The 15,149-nt window shown below is 41.0% G+C and overlaps 1 protein-coding gene across 2 annotated transcripts in view; it reads left to right on the top strand.

Moving 5' to 3' along the window:
- The window catches only part of LOC140718828 (transmembrane 6 superfamily member 1-like), a 50,960-nt gene that overhangs the window by 34,291 nt on the left and 1,520 nt on the right, over nucleotides 1-15,149 (top strand). The gene's annotated exons all lie outside the window — the stretch shown is intronic.

Here is a 15,149-nt window from a genome sequence, read left to right as displayed (position 1 = left end):
TGCAGGGCGCCCATTCAGAACGGAGATGCGAAAATTTTTTTTTAGCCAGAGGGTGGTGAATCTATGGAATTTGTTGCCACGGGTGGCAGTGGAGGCCAAATCGTTGGGTGTATTTAGGCAGAGATTGATAGGTATCTGAGTAGTCAGGGCATCAAAGGTTATGTTGAGAAGACGGGGGAATGGGACTAAAGGGGAGATTGGATCAGCTCATGATGAAATGGCAGAGCAGACTCGATGGGCCGAATGGCCAACTTCTGCTCCTTTGTCTTATGCTTCTTCAATGCTACTTACCTGTCCACCTATCTTCATGTCATCCACAAACTTTGTCACAAAGCCGTTAATTCCACTGTCTAAATCATTGACAAACAACGTGAAAAGTAGTGGTCCCAATACTGACCCCTGAGGAACACCACTAATCACTGGTAATCATCCGGAAAAGGCCTTTATTCCAACTTGCTGCCTCCTGCCTGTCTGCCATTCCTCTATCTATGCCAGTATATTTCCTGTAACACCATAGGGTTTTATCTTGTTAAGCACCTTATCAAATGCCTTCTGAAAATTCATGTAAATGACATCCACTGCCTCTCTTTGTCCACCTTGCTTGTTACTTTTTTGAAGAATTCCAACAGATTAGTCAGGCAAGATTTCCCTTTTACAGAAACCATGCTGATTTTGACCTATTTTATCATTAGTCTCCAAGTACTTCAAAACCTTGTCCTTAATAATAGACTCCAACACTTTCCCAACCACTGACATTAGGCTTACTGGCCTATAATTTCCTCTCTTTTGTTTTCCTCCCTTCTTACAGAGTGGAATGACATTTGTAATTTTCCAGTCCTCTGTGACCATGCCAGAATCAAGTGAATCTTGAAAGATCATGACCAATGTATCCGTTATCTCAACAGCAACCCCTTTCAGGATTCTGGGATGTAGTCCGTCTGGTCCATAACATTAGAATGTAAGCGCATAAGAAATAGGAGCAGGAGTGGGCCATCTGGGCCGTCAAGTCTGCTCGACCATTCAATAAGACCATGGCTGATCTCACCATGGACTCATCTCCACCTAGCTGCCTTTTTTCCATAACCCTTAATTCCTGTACTATGCAAAAATCTATCCAACCTCATCTTAAATATATTTACTGAAGTATCCTCCAGTGCTTCATTGGACATGTGACTTATCCACCTGAAGGCCATTGAATTGCCTATCACTTTTCCTTTGCAATAGCAATGGCACTCCTTCTCCCTGACACTCACGGACCGCTGCCACACAGCTAATGTCTTCCACAGTAAAGACTGAAGCAAAGTACTTATTAATTTCATCTGCCATTTCTTTGTCCCTCATCATTACCTCATCAGCATCATTTTCCAGTGGTCCCACATCAACTCTCACCTCCCTTTTATTCTTTATGTAACTGAAAACACTTTTATTATCCCGCTTTATATTATCGACTTGTTTGCACTCATATTTCATCTGTTCGCTTGTTATGGCTTTTTTAGTTGCCTTTTGTTGAATTTTAAAAGCTTCCCTATCATCCAACTTACCTCGTCAGCCAGGGTTGCCTAACCCTGCCATTTGAGAATTTCTTCTTCTGTGGGATATACCTATCTGAACTATTCCCCAAAAACTTCAGCCTCCACTGTTTTGCTGTCAATCTAAAATCTAAGTAAACAACTTCCACTGACTCTACTTCAGAAGTATTCAGTTGACAAAACTATGACAAAATACTGGGAGATATGCAAAAGGTTCTGTAAGTAGAAGTTAAAAATAAAATACTGGTTGATAAATTTTACTCTCTCTAGATCCATATTCGGTGGGAAGAGAAAGGGTTAATTCTTGGAGATGTGACTCAAAAGAGATCATTAAATAGAATGATTTTTTTTGATGTCTGTTTTTCTGAATGTGTGCGTCATTGGCAAGAGCAGCACTTGTTACCCATCTCTAACTGAGAAGGCAGTGTTGAGAAGCCTTCCCGAACTGTTGCAGATTTCAAGCGATTTTTTTCCATGCTGCTGTGGAGTTGGGGGTTCTTGGACTTAGTACCAGTGACAATGTGGGGGGGGGGGACAAATTTGCAGGTCATATGACCTGGAGTGGCACCCCCCCCCCCCCCCGCCCCCACCAGCTGTTGGTAATAATTGTGAAAGATGATGAGAGGAAGTGACATGAGAAGAAATGCTTATCGTCATTGTAAACATAAACATGGTTGAATGAACAGAAATAGGCAGCTGTCTTCTTGAGCCTGCTCAATCACATTGTGTTCTAATTCACTGACAATGGCAGCCATCTTTGGCTGCACAAGGTCCCACCTCTGATCACATATTTACAAAGGCAAAATGTCAAGGAAACCAACATTAGAGTTGGTGTGTATTTTTTTCTGTTCTTCGCAGCTGTGAATGTGACTCATGTACTAGAATCAGACTTCTCAAAAAACACTACACTAGTCAGTTTGTGTCACTTCTGCTGTTTTATGGCAAAATAACTCATCACTTTTGGCAATTGGCCATGCAAAACATTATGATTGTGTAATTATCAAATAATGCCTCCCAGCCTTTCAAAAAAATTCCAATTAAATTTGCCTTTAAAACTAACAGTGTTTCACAGAAACATTACTGTAAATCTGCAGCAATGGTCATTATGTTTTGTAACCTCAGAAATTAATTGAAAGAAAAAACATGGGAATCTGGGAAAACTTGTCTATTTTGTTTTAATTTAGTGAGGTGCTCACTTACTGTATGACCTTGTGGTTTAATGACATACTTCTTACATACAATCTGCAATGAATTGCGTAAACAAACAATGCTGGCGGGTGAGACATGGCTGTGAAGCAATCGCAGGTTCTGGGGCCACCTCCGTGCTGGTTGCTGGAGCTGAATCTGGGACTGTAGCAAGTGGATCTGACAGCTCTGGACACCTTTCTTCTCTGCCAGGGCAATGCAAGCCATTCCCAGGAAAGGGAGGGGCATTGCTCTTGGCAACTTCTAGATGTGTTGGCATCTTGAAGTAGTGCATTGCAAGCTGCTTGACCTGCTGATCTAACCAAGGCCACCATTGGAAGCTTAGAGCCAGCACTTCCATTTTGATCACGCCTAGATGATCAGCATGTAGCTCCTCCAACACGTTAGCTCTCAGCTTGGATGGTACAACAACTCTCAATACCCACATAAGGCAAAGGGCAAGTTCATCCCGGCACTGGTAAAAATGGGGGAACTGGAATTTCAGCTGCACAGTCCACCATTTTGGGTTGTCATGTAGACCCGGGACAGTGTGGTTTCCCTTTGGATCATCTCTGCCCTAATAGGGAGACTTTTGATTTGCATTAGGGAGAATATGTCAAGAGGAATGTCCTCTTTTGTAAATTTTTCAGGTATTTCCTTTTCGGGTTTCAGGTAAATGGGACAATGCATCAGATTTCCATGATTAGTTGTCCTCTTGAATTCAGTCTCGTTAACATCACTTTATTGTGCTGCTGCTGTTAGTGGAACACCCTTCTGTGGATTGAAAATGGTTGGTCATCAGTAATGAGGGTAAACTCTCTCCCATACAAGTACTGGTTGAACGTTTTACACCCCAAACCAGATTCAAGGCCTCTCTGTCAATCTGGGCATAATTTTTCTCTGCAGTGGTAAGGGAACTTGGTGCAGAGGCTATAGGGCGTTCACTTACACCACTCGTAACATGCGACAAGAGTGCACAAACAGTGTACCATAAGGCGAGGTGTCACAGGCAAGCTTTACTGGATAACGTGGATCATAATGTGTGAGCACAGTGTTTGACGTCACCATGTCCTTTACCTTTTGGAAAGCCAACTCACACTGTTTTGTCCATTGCCATTTCTTCTTGATCTGTAATCATGCGCTCAAGGGGTAGGGCACAGTAGGCAGCTTTGGCAGGGACCTGTTACAGTAATTAACAAATCCTAAAAAGGACTACGATAGTGACATGTCCTTTGGTCTTGGGGCATCTATCTCTGCTTGAATTTTCTCAGCACACTTGTGTAAATTCTTGTGTGTGAATGGTGTGACCACAGTAAGTGATGTCTGTTTAAAGATTACACACTTGTTGCATCGTGCTCTGAGCCCATGAACTTCTAACCTTTTTAACACTGACTTGAGAGTTTGGAGAAGTTCCTTGTTGTCCTTAACAATATCTTTGATTTCATCCAGGTAACACTGAGTGTCTGGGCAGCCTTGCAGCACCTGGTACATAGCTTTCTGCCAGAGTGCAGGTGCAGATACTACTCCAACAATAAACCTATTATAGCGATAAAGCCTTTTGCGTGTGCTTATGCGGAGAATCACTTTGGATTTCCTACACCTCCATCTGTAGGTAGGCGTCAGCTACATCCATTTGCTGAAGCTTTTTCTCTCCAGAAAGGTTTGCAAAGATATTCTCTCCCTGAGCAGAGGGTGTTGATCTACTTTCAGTATTAAGTTGACAATGACCTTAAAATCCCCACAGATCCTGATAGACCCTTTCTTTTGTTCCTGCGACCACTGACCCTTGGAAAGAATTCCTTCAGACTCCATGTGATCTAGCTCAGAGGATACTTTAATCACGGATGGTATAAGAAATCGGACAGGCGTTCTAAAACTTGGGTGTGGCATTTTCATTTATTTTACTCTTGATATATTTGACTTTTACAATGCTATCCTTGAACACACTGCTGTGGCATCATGCAGTACTTCTCTTAATTTGGTTTCAGTTGATTCTGTTGCAGGAGATGTGGCTCGCAAATACTGAATGGATCTCCAATCAAGTTGTATTTGTCTCAGCCAATCATGGCCCCATAATGCCGGCCCTCTTTATTTACCACATTCACATGGCTTGTTGGTTCTTGTATTTCACTGTTATGAATGCCATTCCCACAGAAGTTATCTTTTGTTCCAGTGTAAGTTCTTAGATATCTGCAGGCTTCAGTTAAGTATATTTGAAATGCCATTCAAGCTCTTTTTGTGGAATGACTGAAACAGCCAAGCCGGTGTCCAATTCCATTTGAATTAATTTGCCGTTCACTTCTTTTCTAAGCCATATTGCTTATGGCTGGTGTGGTATACTGCGTCCGGTGCTCCCGGTGTGGCTTTTTATATATTGGTGAGACCTGGCGCAGACTGGGAGACCGTTTCGCTGAACACCTACGCTCTGTCCACCAGAGAAAGCAGGATCTCCCAGTGGCCACACATTTCAATTCCACGTCCCATTCCCATTCTGATATGTCTATCCATGGCCTCCTCTACTGTCAAGATGAAGCCACACTCAGGTTGGAGGAACAACACCTTATATACCGGCTGGGTAGCCTCCAACCTGATGACATGAACATTGACTTCTCTAACTTCCGTTAATGCCCCGCCTCCCCTTTTTACCCCATCCCTGATATATTTAATTTATTTCCCCCCTTTTTTTCTCTCCTTCTGCCCATCACTCTGCCTGTTCTCCATTTCCCTCTGGTGCTTCCCTCCCCCTTTCTTTCTCCCTAGGCCTCCTGTCCAGTGATCCTTTCCCTTCTCCAGCTCTGTATCCCTTTTGCCAATCACCTTTCTGGCTCTCAGCTTCACCCCACCCCCTCCGGTCTTCTCCTATCATTTTGCATTTTCCCCTCCCCCTGCTACTTTCAAATCTCTTACTATCTTTCCTTTCAGTAGTCCTGATGAAGGGTCTCGGCCCAAAACATCAACAGCGCTTCTCTCTATAGATGCTGCCTGGCCTGCTGTGTTCCACCAGCATTTTGTGTGTGTTGCTTGAACTTCCAGCATCTGCAGATTTCCTCGTGTTTGCTTGTGTCTTGTTAGTTTTCACATTGTAAATCTTAAGGTTATGCAATCCGGCTTCACTCTCATCATTTTGAGATTTTACATCAACAGCATGCCGATTAATGCTTTTTTGAAACTGCAGTTTGTCTTTTTATCTTTTTCTCTTCCCTGTGCAGTTCATTTATTTTTGTCTGCCTGACTTGCTTTTTGTAGGTGTTTTTTTTTAAGCCTGCGTTGTTCTGTTGTATGTGAGACCCTGTTACCAAGGTAACACAATTAGTTTGGCCAAGCTGGTTTTGAAAGTTGCAGTTTTGTTCATGCTTACTTCCATTCCTGACTGCGACTCACTTGCGTCGTTGGCTGCTGTTTCCATAGATAGAGCAATTTCAACTGTTCCTTTAAACGCGAGTTGTGCTTCAGTTAGGAGCTGTTTTTGAATGCTTTCTTGTAAGGTTCCACAAACTAAACAATCTCTCAGTGCATCACTGAACTGTCAATGCTTGGAAAATTTCTTCAATTCAGCCACAGAAGTGGAAATGGACTCCTCTTCCCTTTGATTCCACTTATGGAATCTAAACCGACAATTCAATCAACAGTGGTTTCAGTTCTAAATTTTCCTGCATTACTTTCCTGATATCAGTAAAGCTAATTTTGGCTGGTTTGGTTGGAGCAGTCAAACTTCTAAGTAAACTGTATGCTTTTCCACCTGTTATACTCAGTAACATTAGCACTCGCTTTTCATTGTCTATTTTGTTTGCTTCAAAATATTGTTCAATTCATTCAGTATACATCATCCAGTTATCTGCTTTTCAAACAAACACATCTATATTTCTGATGCCATTTCTGATTTATTATATTTATTATTATTATTATCACCTGATACTCACTGTTAATGAACCAATAAACTTCATCCATTTTCTGCCTTTTTAAAAAAATCAGCGGTCTCTCTCCCTTTGCGAAGAAACCTGTGTCGCATTTACTTTTATACTCGAATCTCTCTCTCTTTCCTTGTGAAGAAAAGAATGTGCTGCACTTCAACAGTTAGGTAGTCATTTCAGGTTTGTTTTAAAGCTTCCTCATTGCCTCTGTTATGTTTTGTAACTCCAGAAATGAATCAAAAGGAAGACATGGGAGCCCAGGAAAAAATGTGTACTTTGTTTTACTTTAGTAAGGCACTCACTTATGACGTGGTGCCATAATGATGTATGCCATTCATGTACTTCTTACATATAACCTGTAATGGATCAAGGAAACAAACAAAGAATGCTTAATCAAACAATATATTTACAATATTACTGACATATTAAATACACAACAGTAATATTCACTGCTTTCATTTACTGTAATGTTCCAGCTAGGTTATTTTGTGTTAACCAATGTGGTGATTCCATCTGCACAACTGACAAATTCTAATTATCCTTTTAATATATTAGTCATTATATCAGTGAGGGTGTTGATAAGTGGCTTAAGTGCTGTAACCTGAAGAATAATGCAGTGTTTAAATTGCATCTCTATTCTTCTGAAGGGTTAAATATAACGAGCTGAACCATGCCTATTACTGCCTACAACACAATAACACTGAAAACTCTTACCTTTTCTTTTCACCTTCCAACCTCAGTATAAGTAATGTGGTGTTACCTTTTGTTTTAACAAAATCATTCACAGGAAATGGATGCACAATAATATTTATTACCCATCTTCAAATGCCCTGAGAATCTGAACCAAAATCAGGTGTAATATCACAGGCATATGTAATGAAATTTGTTGCTATGAGGCAGCAGTACATTGCAATACATAATAATAAAAATCCTGAATTACGGTAAGATATATATATGTTAAATTAAATAAGTAGTGCAAAAAGAGAAAAAAGAGTAGTGAGGTAGTGTTCATGGGTTCAATGTCCATTCAGAAATCTGATGGTAGAGAGCAAAAAGCTGCCCTGGAACGTTGAGTGTGTACCTCTTCCCTGATGGAAGCAATAAGAAGGCGGCGTGCTGATGTTTCTCTTTTTCTTTTCTTTTTACAATATTTTCATTCAGAAGAAAAAAAACAAGATTTACAGAGTGCAACACATAGATACATCTCAACATAACTTGTGTACATTCATATATTGTAATAAAATTGATCAAAATGTTATAGCATAACACATAAAGATATACCACTCTGTAATCAAAAATTTAAAGATAAGTCATACATCATAAAATAAATTTTTTATATAAAAAAAGTCAACCCCCTACCAACTACCAAAGAAAAAAGCTGATGGATGACAATGGATAATTAGAAAAAAAAAGACATATTCACTTAAGAAGAGAAGATAAAAATATACATAAAAGTCTGTGCACTGTTAAACTTTATAAATTGGAAAAGTAATTTAGGAAAGGTCCCCAAAAATCATAAAAAGATTGTTTCGAATTTAAGACTGAGCAGCGGATCTTTTCTAAATTTAAATAAGACATAATATCACGTAGCCATTGAAGATGTGTAGGAGGGGTAGACTCCTTCCATTTAAGCAAGATTGCTCTTCTTGCTAAAAGAGAGGTAAAAACTAAAACCTGTAGGTTAGGAGTATTTAAAGTTATCTTCTCTTTTTCTAATGGTTAATGTCTTGCGGGAAACACTTAACGAACAATTTAATTTTTATTTGTTCGGACTCTTAAATTCCTTGGAGTAAAAGGACTGCGGTGCAGGAGAGCCACCAAGAACATTCCGGAGGCCTCGCGGTGGCTGTGGATCTGGAGGGGGGGATCCGTGGATTAGTGCACCACTTGGACACAAGTCGGGGGCTGACCACCCCCGGCTGGGTCGCCCGGGCGAGGGTGTCTGATGATTAAAGACCCGAAACATCTTACGACCCCGGGTTCATCACCGAAGACGTGTCCAAGTAGCACCAGAAGGTGTATTCTACAACTTTCTTTTATTGAGTATTGCTGGTAAGGGCAACGTTTAATACTGATTTGTAATTGAGAAGGTGGATGTAATCTGCTGGAGTTCCTACGGTGCTGATTGGTGGGGAGGATTTAGTACAAGCAATGATGAGGGAACTGTGGCAGATTTTCAGATGATGATGGTATGTGAGGGGTGGAGAGGGGCCCTGCACAAATTACTGTTTGCCCATCCCTGAAGGTCTTGACTATTTTTTTGGTGGCAGAGGTTGTAGGTTTATTAGGTGCAGTCCGTGATGAGGAACTGCATTGTAATTTATAGGTGGTATAGTGTGTGGCAGTGGTGGAAGGATGGAATGTTTAAGGTGCTGATTGGGGCATCAGTCAAATAGGTTGCATTGGTCTGGATGAAGTTCGGCTTTTTAAAATGTCTACCAGGAAGTGAAAAGTCTTCCATCACAGTATTAACATGTGTCTTACAGAATTGGAAAAGGCTTGAGTTATTTAGAAGCGAGTCACTCACTCCACCCTCTGACCTGCTCTTGTTTCTGGTCCATTTCTGATCCCCAGAATATTGACGGTGTTCACTTGGCAGTGGTAATGCTATTGAATATCAAGGCAGGTGGTTCGACTTTTTCTTGTGAAGATGATTACTGTTCAGGTGTTTTGAGACAAACTATCAGCCCATGCTTGTGTGTGTGTTTTTTTTAAGTATTGATTGTTGTTCAGGCAGGAGTTAATTCTAGCAATGACCAACCTCTCAAAGCACTCTGTCACAGTAGATGTGAGTGCTACGGGGTGTTAGTCATTGAGGCTGCTCACCCTGCTCTGTTGGGCACCATTATGTTTGATACCATTTTGATACTATTGTAACCCAGATGACTGCTAAGATGCACTTTCTTTCTTAGTGTGACAGTCTAATATCCACATTGGAGCTCACGGTTCCACCCATTCCTTCCCCATCGACCTCCTCCGAGCATCGCTGACCCTTGGACCCTTGTTCCAAGTCCACTCCGTCCGGCGGCCTACCAACTCCCTCCACTCGCATCTTCTCTCTTCATCTCTCGCCAACAGAAGACTGTGAAATCCCTTCTATCAGCCCCACAAGAAAGAACACCATGTCTCTCACTGAGTGGCGCACATTCCAAAGCCCCCATTATCTCTAGTCATAACCCAAACATTGCTGCAACAAAGAAACCATTACATTAGCAGTGAAACCTTACAGAGAGGCCTTTACATTAGGATCTGGTAGACATTGATTAGACATCTAAAATTGTTTCGAAGACAGTCAATCGATCATAAAAGATACACAATTGGCCTAAAGTCTTCAGTAACCAGAATTTATTTTGCATCTTGATAATCTGAAAAACAAGTTGATCAGTTTTCACTTGCTTGGGAGATGTAGTGTTAATCCTTTACAGCAGGTGTGGATGTCATAGCTCAGCACCATGGAATGAAAATATGGAATATTTCAGGGAGATGTATAAATGGTTTCTGTTGTGTTAATCTTGTCTCAGTCGTTCACAATAAAGAACTAATGGCTGGATTACGAACAGGTCTGAGGCTTAAAATATTTAAAACTGTAATCTGACCCTTATCACAACCTGATGTCAGCAGTACAGATCTAGTACATTGTACGCCTCTGTTGAAATTCACCAGTGGTATCAACTGGGAATGTGTTTCCCAGGGCAGATATTATCCCCAAGTCTTGACTGCTTGGTTATGTACAGAAGATTGATGTGTTATCCAACATTTGTCCCTTAACTAACACTGATAAAATATTTCCTTTGGAATATTGTGCTGTGTCATCTTGGCTTCTGCCTTTCCTAATTTCAGGTTAACTTGCTAGAAAGGGTTCATTTAGTGTGAGCTTGGAGAATGTCGTTTCTTCCTTGTTTTAACTAGGGAAAGTGAGGCAAGAAGGTAGTTAGAAAATGGTAACTCTTATAATTTTGTGTCAGTTTTGATCTGAAATCTCAGATTGATTGGATCCATGATCTAAACCCATTTCAAGAAATGTAATCTTCATATTCTTTATTTTGGATTCATTTGGAAGAGGAAACAGTTCACATCCTTAGGAAATCCTGAACTGAATCTTGGCAAAAGGCATTGTACAGGTGCTTCACACTGCACACAATTGTACTGTGGTGGAAGGGAGAGTGGTGGGATAAAGAAAAGTTGCTATGGGAACTCCAGGCTATTGAACTGTTGCTTTGAAAAAATAACGCAGTTTTGTATTTGAATGATTTACAGAAACTACACACACTAAAGATGTTCTTGGAACAATACAAAATTTTTTTGACAAGAGCAGGCCATTTGGCCCAACAATGCTTGCCAAATTCCTACTCACAGAGTGTGTTGAACTAACTATCGGGCTTGGATTTGAAAGTCTCTAGGGTACTACTCTCAACTACCAACTAGGTAGTTAGTTCCACGTGTAGAGAAATGCTTCCTGATGTTAGTCTGAAATCACCCTTTAACCAGTCTCCCCCTATGGCCCGGTATCCTTGATATCATTAGAAGAGAGGAAGTAAAAAATTAGGTCAACAGCAATAGTACAAGTGATAACAGATTAGATGAATGGAAACTGTTTTCAATGGCAGCAAAAGAGATGGCGATGAATAATCCAAGTGGCAGATGTTTATTTTACATGATCATAAAAAAGCTCCAGACCACGGAAATCTGAAACAACACGGCTCTGTTCCCCAAGGGGCATCAGTGAGGCAGCAAGTGTGGAAAGAGACGTCGAGTTAATATTTCAGCTCAGAGAATGTTTCCAGCGTTTTCTGTTTTGTACTTTGTTTCTACACAGTGCTGGTGTGCTTTAAATGGCTGGTGGTATCTGTTTCAATAGCAATGTGCCTGATGTATTAGGAACTTAAAGGTTTAATGAGAATGAGGAACTGGAGGGACTGAGTATTAGTGAAAAAAAAAAACAACTTTAAAGAAGTTGGTGAGATTTAAAACTGACAAAGCCCAAGGACCTAAGATCAACATTTCAAGGCTTGAAAGAACTGACTTAAGAGATAGTGACTGCTCTTTGCAGAGATTAAAAAAAAAACCTCCAAAGTTCTGTTAATTCTGGAATGGTTCTTATGCAGGATAGAAAATGCATCTCCACTATCTGACAGATGACTTGCATCTGACACGTTCAAAGACTTTTACACTCTTTTGAGAACTTTAAAGAAGGGCGGGACTCTGGTCCAGTCTTGCTTCTTGCAGAGAGTTGTTGGGGTGTTTCATTTGTGGGAGTGGTGGTCCTCACCTCACCCAGCTGGAGGATCAGGAGGCTGAGGGCATTGCCCGCACCAGGTTAGAACTGGTACACAGCCACAGCTCAAGGCCGACCAAACTGAATGCAGCCTGGCCTTTTTATATGCATTTCCCTAACATTAGCATCACTGACATGGCTGCACATATTACCCATCTCTTGCTACAACATTATTAAGATATGACCAAAATTTGTGGAATTAGAACCACATGTTGGTTGGACGTGTGGAAGGCTCTGTTCCCCAAGGGTCATCAGTGACAAAGACCCAACAGCTTTCAGTCACTTTTCCAAAGCAGTTTCACTGAATTAAATTTTACCAAAGGTCTTGGTGAATTTGAACCATATTCATACAGCACAGCCCAGGCCTTTTGGCCCTTCAAGTCTTGGATTAGCTATCAAGAATCTATTTAAACCATGTCCATGTTATTCCTTCCACATTCTCATTAGCTGTTGCCAGATTTTGCCTCTCAACTACACACTGGGGACAATTCACAGAGGCCAGTTCACCTGGCAGCCAGCACATCTTCGGGTTGCGGAAGAAACTCAAGCACCAGGAAGGGAACCAATGCAATCGTAGGCAGAGCATGCAGACATCACAGTATTGGGGTTGGGAGGAGGGAGGTCAAGATTAAACCTACTGGAGCTGAGTGACAGCACCTCTTTGAGCTGCACCACTACGGTACTCCTGGTTGTTTGCTAAATAAAGCCAAAGGTGTGAACTTGATGAATAATTTCTAATTCATATATATTTGACAGTTTTTAATCTAAGTAAACAAAAGGAAGGATCATCTTTACGCACTGGTTTAACCACATGCATTTAATTAGATAATCACTTCCATTTGCTGGCGAATTCACAAAACCGTATACTGCAATTACTTTTACAGAGAACCCTTGCAAATTCCATTCCAGTCTTAATCCCACATTAAAGGAAAACTCGCATTTTGGAACACCTTTCAGATATTGAAGTGCTTTACAGCTGTTGAGGTACTTCAGACACGAATCACTGTAGAAAGCACGGCAGCCAGTTTACAGACAGTACAACCCCATAAATAGAAATGTGATAATGCCTTGATAATCTGTTCTAGTGAAAGTGACTAAGGGATAAATTTTGGAAAACCCCCCCTGCTGCTCTTCAGTATTGTAACCTAGGATCCATTGTGCCTATCTATGAAGCAGTTGGTTACTTAGCTCACTAGGTTACCAGAGGCCTGAATGGCATATCACTGGAGTGGGGCTTGAACTCACAACCTGCCGCCTCAGAAGCAGAAGTGCTACCGCTAAGCCACCATCTCCTATGCTGGCATTCAAAACAATGAATGTATTGGAAACCATTGATACTGTAATGCTTAAGCTGTTATGCACCCCCAGTCATCTCAGCTCCCCACCAGTGAGCATTTTAAAAAATGGAGAGGAAATGTTTATAAACATGATGCATGGATGAATATACTTTGACTCCATTGGGAAGCACGTTACTTATTCCCTATTATGCATTCTATTTATAAGATGTTGAGGTCACAAGTGTTGTAAGTAGGCATGGAATGTGGATAGTGCATTCAGTTATGAAGTTCTGGCCATAGTTGGTGAAGAAAGGGTTCTGGGGAGGAGTGAATGAAGACAGTTGGTTAACAATAGATAGCAGGAATGTGAAAGTGGATCAAGGACAAAATAACTCAGCAATCTTAAGCTGTACTTTGAGAGTCTCCATGTTCCACAGAATGAAGCAAAGTGCAGGGCTGCGCTGCATTTCTAATTTAAGATATTATTTGATCTCCTGCTTGCACTCTGTTGATGTTACAGAGCAAAATAATGGCCATATCCAATCCCAGATACAATGATGCTATTTTAAAAGTCAGCTGCCTGCAATAAAAATAGTCACAGAATGGTGTAAACCTTATAGCTTGATCTGCCGTGGAGACCAGACTATTTCACCAGCATCAATCAGGAAGATTAATTTAAAGATGCTAACAAGATAGACACAATTAGGCAAAATATTCTTCACAGCTGTCCTTGCTGAATTTTGCAATAGAAACTACTTACCTTGAAATTCTATCTCTTAACTCAATGTTTTCTGTACGCTGTGATGGAACTTTGTGAAAGACACAGTCAGTAATGGTGACTGTGTGCACACACTTGCGACTTTATTCCGGATTCTGTGTATCAGATGTAAATGCGTGGACTGTACTTGATACATATTGTGATATCAAACAGTGGAACGTGCTTATTGTAACTTGGCCAAAGCAGACCCTAAAGAAGGTGAAATGTCCCTTGGTGTTATTTGGAAAATATCCAAACTCAACTAGACCATAGACCGGAAGCCTGAGGTTCCTATATTCTTCAGAAAGCTTTCTCTCAGACTTTCTTTTGTGGGTGTTCCCAGCGTACTGAAATCAGTTTTCAGGGCTGCTGATTTCAGACTCCCCAATCATATGCCCACATCGATCACCACCTCAGTTAGCACTTCAACAATGATCCTTTCTTCATGATCTTCTTTATGCCTCCGCTCCACAGCCATCTCTCACAATGATAAACCACCCCACCTCCCATCAGCTGCCCAACTCAGTTTCTTGGAGAACTCCACGCTCTGCAATGGCTGGAACTCATGGACTATAGACATTGATTAAGGGCTGTCCTAACATGCACTAAGCATAACACTGGGGGTTCAATCCACCACATCAATACTCTATTGTGCATTTTCAGTCATCTTACAATTTCTAACCTGTTTTGGCTGGCGAAGTTGGTATTGTGTGATTCCTTCATGCATACAAAACATGACAAAAAGAGGCAGGAGCCATGCATTCATCCGCCTTCCCTGTACTAACGCCAAATCTCATATCCCATGATTAAAAGCTACACATCCTTAAATATTCTCAATGATTGAGCCTCCACAATTCTCGGAGAAGAGACATTTCCCTCTGGGTGAAGAATCTTCCTCTCATCCCTGTCCTGAATGACTGTTCTTTTTTTTTCCTGGAGATTATGACTCCCGGTTTCTGATATTTCAGCCAGGGAAAATATAAAATTTGCATCAATCCTGTCTAGCTCCAGAAGAATTCTTGTACATTTCGATAAGGTCACCTCTCATTCCTGTCAGGCTTAGAGGCACAAGCTCTACAAGTGACAGACCCCCTTCCAAAGAATCAATCTGGTGACTCTATTCTGCATTCCTTTCAACACAACTATCTCCTTGCTTAGGTGGGGGAACAAAACCTCAGAATAATTGGGTTTTCTATGGTTTACATGGACTATTTT

This window comes from Hemitrygon akajei, chromosome 30 (assembly GCF_048418815.1).
Source record: "Hemitrygon akajei chromosome 30, sHemAka1.3, whole genome shotgun sequence".
Taxonomy (NCBI): Eukaryota; Metazoa; Chordata; class Chondrichthyes; order Myliobatiformes; family Dasyatidae; genus Hemitrygon; species Hemitrygon akajei.
This window is presented reverse-complemented; position numbering and strand designations above follow the sequence as displayed.